This window comes from Panulirus ornatus, chromosome 5, assembly GCF_036320965.1.
Source record: "Panulirus ornatus isolate Po-2019 chromosome 5, ASM3632096v1, whole genome shotgun sequence".
Taxonomy (NCBI): domain Eukaryota; kingdom Metazoa; phylum Arthropoda; class Malacostraca; order Decapoda; family Palinuridae; genus Panulirus; species Panulirus ornatus.
In genome coordinates, this window is record NC_092228.1 from 22,114,439 (window position 1) to 22,123,627 (window position 9,189).

Below are 9,189 nucleotides of genomic sequence, written 5' to 3' on the forward strand. Positions count from 1 at the left end.
GGGGCCTGGATGTGGAAAGGGAGCTGTGGTTTCGGTGCATTATTACATGACAGATAGAGACTGAGTGTGGACGAATGTGGCCTTTGTTGTCTTTTCCCATCGCTACCTCGCACACATGAGGGGGGAGGGGGTTGTTATTTCGTGTATTGCGAGGTGGCGATGGGAATGAATAGAGGCATACTATGAATTATGTACATGTGTATATATGTATATGTCTGTGTGTGAATATATATGAATAAGTTGAGATGTATGGGTATGTATATTTGCGTGTGTGGACGTGTATGTATAAATATATATATAAATATACATATATATGTATATATATATATATATATATATATATATATATATATATATATATATATATATATATATATATATATATATATATATATATATATATATGTATATATCACATAATGATACACCATTATGTGACATTCATTTTTTTCATTCATTTCAAGCTAAAAGTTTGTTTTCTAAATTGTTTCTTACATTTTTCATATGTATATATATGTATGTGTGTGTGTGTGTGTGTGTGTGCGTGTGTGTGTGTATGTGTGTGTGTGTGTATATGTATATATATATGTATATTATCCCTGGGGATAGGGGTGAAAGAATACTTCCCACGTATTCCTCGCGTGTCGTAGAAAGCGACTAGAAGGGACGGGAGCGGGGGGCCGGAAATCCTCCCCTCCTTGTATTAACTTTCTAAAATGGGAAACAGAAGAAGGAGTCACGCGGGGAGTGATCATCCTCCTCGAAGCCTCAGAGTGGGGTGCCTAAATGTGTGTGGATGTAACCAAGATGTGAAAAAAGGAGAGATAGGTAGTATGTTTGAGGAAAGGAACCTGGATGTTTTGGCTCTGAGTGAAACGAAGCTCAAGGGTAAAGGGGAAGAGTGGTTTGGAAATGTCTGGGGAGTGAAGTCAGGGGTTAGTGAGAGGACAAGAGCAAGGGAAGGAGTAGCAATACTCCTGAAACAGGAGTTGTGGGAGTATGTGATAGAATGTAAGAAAGTAAATTCTCGATTAATATGGGTAAAATTGAAAGTTGATGGAGAGAGGTGGGTGATTATTGGTGCATATGCACCTGGGCATGAGAAGAAAGATCATGAGAGGCAAGTGTTTTGGGAGCAGCTGAATGAGTGTGTTAGCGGTTTTGATGCACGAGACCGGGTTATAGTGATGGGTGATTTGAATGCAAAGGTGAGTAATGTGGCAGTTGAGGGAATAATTGGTATGCATGGGGTGTTCAGTGTTGTAAATGGAAATGGTGAAGAGCTTGTAGATTTATGTGCTGAAAAAGGACTGATGATTGGGAATACCTGGTTTAAAAAGCGAGATATACATAAGTATACTTATGTAAGTAGGAGAGATGGCCAGAGAGCGTTATTGGATTACGTGTTAATTGACAAGCGTGCGAAAGAGAGACTTTTGGATGTTAATGTGCTGAGAGGTGCAACTGGAGGGATGTCTGATCATTATCTTGTGGAGGCTAAGGTGAAGATTAGTATGGGTTTTCAGAAAAGAGGAGTGAATGTTGGGGTGAAGAAGGTGGTGAGAGTAAGTGAGCTTGGGAAGGAGACCTGTGTGGGGAAGTACCAGGAGAGACTGTGTACAGAATGGAAAAAGGTGAGAACAATGGAAGTAAGGGGAGTGGGGGAGGAATGGGATGTATTTAGGGAATCAGTGATGGATTGCGCAAAAGATGCTTGTGGCATGAGAAGAGTGGGAGGTGGGCTGTTTAGAAAGGGTAGTGAGTGGTGGGATGAAGAAGTAAGAGTATTAGTGAAAGAGAAGAGAGAGGCATTTGGACGATTTTTGCAGGGAAAAAATGCAATTGAGTGGGAGAAGTATAAAAGAAAGAGACAGTAGGTCAAGAGAAAGGTGCAAGAGGTGAAAAAAAGGGCAAATGAGAGTTGGGGGTGAGAGACTATCAGTAAATTTTAGGGAGAATAAAAAGATGTTCTGGAAGGAGGTAAATAGGGTGCGTAAGACAAGGGAGCAAATGGGAACTTCAGTGAAGGGCGTAAATGGGGAGGTGATAACAAGTAGTGGTGATGTGAGAAGGAGATGGAATGAGTATTTTGAAGGTTTGTTGAATGTGTCTGATGACAGAGTGGCAGATATAGGGTGTTTTGGTCGAGGTGGTGTGCAAAGTGAGAGGGTTAGGGAAAATGATTTGGTAAACAGAGAAGAGGTAGTAAAAGCTTTGCGGAAGATGAAAGCCGGCAAGGCAGCAGGTTTGGATGGTATTGCAGTGGAATTTATTAAAAAAGGGGGTGACTGTATTGTTGACTGGTTGGTAAGGTTATTTAATGTATGTATGACTCATGGTGAGGTGCCTGAGGATTGGCGGAATGCGTGCATAGTGCCATTGTACAAAGGCAAAGGGGATAAGAGTGAGTGCTCAAATTACAGAGGTATAAGTTTGTTGAGTATTCCTGGTAAATTATATGGGAGGGTATTGATTGAGAGGGTGAAGGCATGTACAGAGCATCAGATTGGGGAAGAGCAGTGCGGTTTCAGAAGTGGTAGAGGATGTGTGGATCAGGTGTTTGCTTTGAAGAATGTATGTGAGAAATACTTAGAAAAGCAAATGGATTTGTATGTAGCATTTATGGATCTGTAGAAGGCATATGATAGAGTTGATAGAGATGCTCTGTGGAAGGTATTAAGAATATATGGTGTGGGAGGCAAGTTGTTAGAAGAAGTGAAAAGTTTTTATCGAGGATGTAAGGCATGTGTACGTGTAGGAAGAGAGGAAAGTGATTGGTTCTCAGTGAATGTAGGTTTGCGGCAGGGGTGTGTGATGTCTCCATGGTTGTTTAATTTGTTTATGGATGGGGTTGTTAGGGAGGTAAATGCAAGAGTTTTGTAAAGAGGGGCAAGTATGAAGTCTGTTGTGGATGAGAGAGCTTGGGAAGTGAGTCAGTTGTTGTTCGCTGATGATACAGCGCTGGTGGCTGATTCATGTGAGAAACTGCAGAAGCTGTTAAGAAGAAAGTTAAGAGTAAATGTGAATAAGAGCAAGGTTATTAGGTACAGTAGGGTTGAGGGTCAAGTCAATTGGGAGGTGAGTTTGAATGGAGAAAAACTGGAGGAAGTGAAGTGTTTTAGATATCTGGGAGTGGATCTGTCAGCGGATGGAACCATGGAAGCGGAAGTGGATCATAGGGTGGGGGAGGGGGCGAAAATCCTGGGAGCCTTGAAAAATGTGTGGAAGTCGAGAACATTATCTCGGAAAGCAAAAATGGGTATGTTTGAAGGAATAGTGGTTCCAACAATGTTGTATGGTTGCGAGGCGTGGTCTATGGATAGAGTTGTGCGCAGGAGGATGGACGTGCTGGAAATGAGATGTTTGAGGAAAATGTGTGGTGTGAGGTGGTTTGATCGAGTAAGTAACGTAAGGGTAAGAGAGATGTGTGGAAATAAAAAGAGCGTGGTTGAGAGAGCAGAAGAGGGTGTTTTGAAATGGTTTGGGCACATGGAGAGAATGAGTGAGGAAAGATTGACCAAGAGGATATATGTGTCGGAGGTGGAGGGAACGAGGAGAAGAGGGAGACCAAATTGGAGGTGGAAAGATGGAGTGAAAAAGATTTTGTGTGATCGGGGCCTGAACATGCAGGAGGGTGAAAGGAGGGCAAGGAATAGAGTGAATTGGAGTGATGTGGTATACCGGGGTTGACGTGCTGTCAGTGGATTGAGTCGGGGCATGTGAGGCGTCTGGGGTAAACCATGGAAAGCTGTGTAGGTATGTATATTTGCGTGTGTGGACGTGTGTATGTACATGTGTATGGGGGGGGGGGGTTGGGCCATTTCTTTCGTCTGTTTCCTTGCGCTACCTCGCAAACGCGGGAGACAGCGACAAAGTATAAAAAGAAAAAAAAAAAAATATATATATATATATATATATATATATATATATATATATATATATATATATATATAATATATATACATATATATTTGAAGAATGTATTTGAGAAATACTTAGAAAAGCAAATGGATTTGCATGTAGCATTTATGGATCTGGAGAAGGCATATGAAAGAGTCGATATTGATGCTCTGTGGAAGGTATTAAGAATATATGGCGTGGGAGGCAAGTTGTTAGAAGCAGTGAAAAGTTTTTATCGAGGATGTGAGGCATGTGTACGTGTAGGAAGAGAGGAAAGTGATTGGTTCTCAGTGAATGTAGGTTTGCGGCAGGGGTGTGTGATGTCTCCATGGTTGTTTAATTTGTTTATGGATGGGGTTGTTAGGGAGGTAAATGCAAGAGTTTTGGAAAAAGAGGCAAGTATGAAGTCTGTTGTGGATGAGAGAGCTTGGGAAGTGAGTCAGTTGTTGTTCGCTGATGATACAGCGCTGGTGGCTGATTCATGTGAGAAACTGCACAAGCTGGTGACTGAGTTTGGTAAAGTGTGTGAAAGAAGAAAGTTAAGAGTAAATGTGAATAAGAGCAAGGTTATTAGGTACTGTAGGGTTGAGGGTCAAGTCAATTGGGAGGTAAGTTTGAATGGAGAAAAACTGGAGGAAGTAAAGTGTTTTAGATATCTGGGATTAGATCTGGCAGCGGATGGAACCATAGAAGCGGAAGTGGATCATAGGGTGGGGGAGGGGGCGAAAATCCTGGGAGCCTTGAAGAATGTTTGGAAGTCGAGAACATTATCTCGGAAAGCAAAAATGGGTATGTTTGAAGGAATAGCGGTTCCAACAATTTTGTATAGTTGCGAGGCGTGGGCTATGGATAGAGTTGTGCGCAGGAGGGTGGATGTGCTGGAAATGAGATGTTTGAGGAAAATGTGTGGTGTGAGGTGGTTTGATCGAGTAAGTAACGTAAGGGTAAGAGAGATGTGTGGAAATAAAAAGAGCGTGGTTGAGAGAGCAGATGAGGGTGTTTTGAAATGATTTGGGCACATGGAGAGAATGAGTGAGGAAAGATTGACCAAGAGGATATATATGTCGGAGGTGGAGGGAACGAGGAGATGTGGGAGACCAAATTGGAGGTGGAAAGATGGAGTGAAAAAGATTTTGTGTGATCGGGGCCTGAACATGCAGGAGGGTGAAAGGAGGGCAAGGAATAGAGTGAATTGGATCGATGTGGTATACCGGGGTTGACGTGCTGTCAGTGGATTGAATCAGGGTATGTGAAGGGTCTGGGGTAAACCATGGAAAGCTGTGTAGGTATGTATATTTGCGTGTGTGGATGTGTATGTATGTACATGTGTATGGGGGTGGGTTGGGCCATTCCTTTCGTCTGTTTCCTTGCGCTACCTCGCAAACGCGAGAGACAGCGGCAAAAAAAAAAAAAAAAAAAATGTATATATATATATATATATATATATATATATATATATATATATATATATATATATATATATATTCTTTTTTCTTTCATACTATTCGCCATTTCCCGCGTCAGCGAGGTAGCGTTAAGAACAGAGGACATGGCCTCTGAGGAAACATACTCATCCAGCCCCCATCTCTGTTCCTTCCTTTGGAAAAAAAAAAAAAATATAAAAAAAAAAAAAATATATATATATATATATATATATATATATATATATATATATATATATATATATATATATATATACATATATATATATATATATATATATATATATATATATATATATATATATATATATATATATATATATGTATATATATATATATATATATATATATATATATATATATATATATATATATATATATATATATATATATATATATATATATATATATATATATATATATATTTGGCCAAATGGGAAATGGCGTCCTAGCTTCGTGTCTTCGATGCATATCAACTGACTGTTATATTTCTCTCTTTTGTCTCCCCTAATGATGTGATTATTACACGAAAGTGCACTTGGGAACTTTTCGTGTTTCATTTTCCCCGTGGACTCTTAGGAATATATATATACATATAAATACATATATATATATATATATATATATATATGTGGATGCTATTGTGGATGCTAAGGCTAGGGAAGTGAGTCAGTTCTTGTTCGCTGATGATAAAGCGCGGTTGGCTGATTCAGGTGTCAAACTGCAGATGTTGGTGACTGAGTTTGGTAAAGTGTGTGAATGTAGAAAGTTGAGATTAAAGGCGAAGAAGAGAAAGGTTATTTGGTTTGGTGGGGTGGAGGGATAAGTCAATAGGGAGGTAAGATTGAATGGAGAAAAACTGGAGGATGTGAAGTTTTTTAGAAGTCTAGGAGTGGATTTACCAGCGGATGGAACAATGGCAGCGGAAGTGAATCACAGAGTGGGGGAGGGGACGAAGGTTCTGGGAGCGTTCAAGAATGTGTGTAAGGCGAGAACCTATCTCGTAGAGCAGAAATGGGTGTGTTTGAAAGAATGGGTTTTCTAACATTGTTATATGGTAGCGAGGTTGTGCGGAGGAGGGCGGATGTGTTGGAAATGAAGTGCTTAAGGACAATATGTGGTGTGAGGTGGTTTGATCGAGCAAGTAATGAAAGGGTCAAGGAGATGTGAGGTACTATAAAGAGTGTGGTTGAGAGAGCAGAAGAGGGTATATTGAAATGGTTTGGTCACATGTAGAGAATGAGTGAGGAAAGATTGACAAAGAGGATAGATATATCAGATTTGGAGGAAAAAGGAAGTGTCGGAAACCAAATTGGTGGTGGAAGGCTTGAGTGAAAAAGAGTTTGAGCGATCGGGGCTTGAACATACAAGAGGGTGAAAGGCGTGCTAGGAATAGAGTGAATTGGAACGATATGTTTTACCGGTGTCGACGTGCTGTCAATGGATTGAAACTTGGTATGTGAAGTGTCTGTGGTAAACCATGGAATGTGGCGTGGATGTGGAAAGGGAGCTGTGGTTTCGGTGCATTACACATGACAGCAAGAGACTGAGTGTGAACGAATGTGGCTTTTGTTGTCTTTTCCTAAGGCTACCTTGCGCGCGTTCTAGGGGAGGGGGATGCCATTTCATGTGTGGCGGGGTGGCGACGAAATTGGATGAAGGAAGAAAGTATGAATATTTACATGTGTTTATATGTATATGTCTCTTTATGTATATGTATGTACATATTGAAATGTGTATGTATATATAGGTGCGTGTGTGGGTGTTTATGTACATACATTTGTATGTGGGTGGGTTCGGCCATTGTTTCGTCTGCTTCCTTGCGCTAACTCGCTAACGCTGAAGATAGCAAATACGTATAATTCATGCTAAATACAAAATAGATATATATATATAGATATCTTCATCCTCATCTTCATACATATTCGCCATTTCCCGCGTTAGCAAAGGAGCGTTAAGAACAGAAGACTGATCCTTAGAATAAATAGCCTAACTTGGCCCCCTTCTTTGTACCTTCTTTTGGAAAATTAAAAAGTCCCTTTTCTAAAAGCGTCCTTTTGCAGGGGCCCATATCGTTGGAAGGCTGCGTTACACACAGTAGCAGCGACACGATGGTTTGTTTGGGAGCGAAAAATTCTTTCCTGAGACTGTGCTTTGATTTGTCAATTGATGATAATAAAAGCTTATCTAAAAGTGACTACACCGGTAGTGTAACCTCGAGCATGAGGAATTTAGTAACAAAGACAGATAGACAGACAGACACAGAAAAGGACACATACACCTAACTCAGGCTAAGATATAGTATAAGATTAAGACGCGGGCCAATATGAGAAAAGCTACCTTCCGGAATACAGAATTAATAGCATATGTCATAGTACAAGTAGCACATAGTACAAGATTAAGACTCGGGTCAATATGAGTAAAGCTCTCTTTCCGTAACACAAAAATGGTAATCACTGAAAGTAATCACATTCCAAGAGCCTTCATAGCTCAGTGGCGAGAGCGCTGGTCTAGTAAACCAGAGGCCAGGAGTTCGATCCTCCCTGAAGGCAGCCGGACGAAGTTACTTTTTCTGGAGTTGGGGTCCCGCGAGTGTAAGAACTCCTATCTGCTACACTGCAGATAGATTACCATATATATATATATATATATATATACAAAGGAGGTAAGGGGAGTGGGGCAGGAATGAGATGTATTTAGCGAAGCAGTGATGGCTTGCGCAAAAGATGCTTGTGGCATGAGAAGCGTGGGAAGTGGGGTGATTAGAACGGGTAGTGAGTGGTGGGATGAAGAAGGAAGATTATTAGTGAAAGAGAAGAGAGAGGCATTTGGACGATTTTTGCTGGGAAAAAATGCAAATGAGTGGGAGATGTATAAAAGAAAGAGACAGGAGGTCAAGAGAAAGGTGCAAGAGGAGAGAAAGAGGGCAAATGAGAGTTGGGGTGAGAGAGTATCATTAAATTTTAGGGAGAATAAAAAGATGTTCTGGAAGGAGGTAAATAAAGTGCGTAAGACAAGGGAGCAAATGGGAACTTCTGTGAAGGGGGCTAATGGGGAGGTGATAAGAAGAAGTGGTGATGTGAGAAGGAGATGGAGTGAGTATTTTGAAGGTTTATTGAATGTGTTTGATGATAGAGTGGCAGATATAGGGTGTTTTGGTCGAGGTGGTGTGCAAAGTGAGAGGGTTAGGGAAACTGATTTGGTGAACAGAGAAGAGGCAGTAAAAGCTTTGCGGAAGATGAAAACCGGCAAGGCAGCAGGTTTGGATGGAATTGCAGTGGAAGTTATTAAAAAAGGGGGTGACTGTATTGTTGACTGGTTGGTAAGGTTATTTAATGTATGTATGATTCATGGTGAGGTACCTGAGGATTGGCGGAATGCGTGCATAGTGTCATTGTACAAAGGCAAAGGGGATAAGAGTGAGTGCTCAAATTACAGAGGTATAAGTTTTTTTGAGTATTCCTGGTAAGTCAAATGTGAGGGTATTGATTGAGAGGGTGAAGGCATGTACAGATCATCAGATTGGGGAAGAGCAGCGTGGTTTCAGAAGTGGTAGAGGATGTGTGGATCAGGTGTTTGCTTTGAAGAATGTATGTGAGAAATACTTAGAAAAGCCAATGGATCTGGAGAAGGCATATGATAGAGTTGATAGAGATGCTCTGTGGAAGGTACTAAGAATATATGGTGTGGGAGGCAAGTTGTTAGAAGCAGTGAAAACTTTTTATCGAGGATGTAAGGCATGTGTACGTGTAGGAAGAGAGGAAAGTGATTTGTTCTCAGTGAATATAGGTTTGCGGCAGGGGTATGTGATGTCTCCATGGTTGTTTAATTTGTTTATGGATGGGGT

At 40.7% G+C, this 9,189-nt stretch overlaps 1 non-coding gene across 1 annotated transcript; it reads left to right on the forward strand.

The window, feature by feature from the left end:
• Positions 1 to 7,821: 7,821 nt before the first annotated feature.
• On the forward strand, positions 7,822 to 7,894 carry TRNAT-AGU (transfer RNA threonine (anticodon AGU)). Its single transcript has one exon. It is a non-coding gene; the product is annotated as a tRNA-Thr (tRNA).
• Positions 7,895 to 9,189: the final 1,295 nt, after the last annotated feature.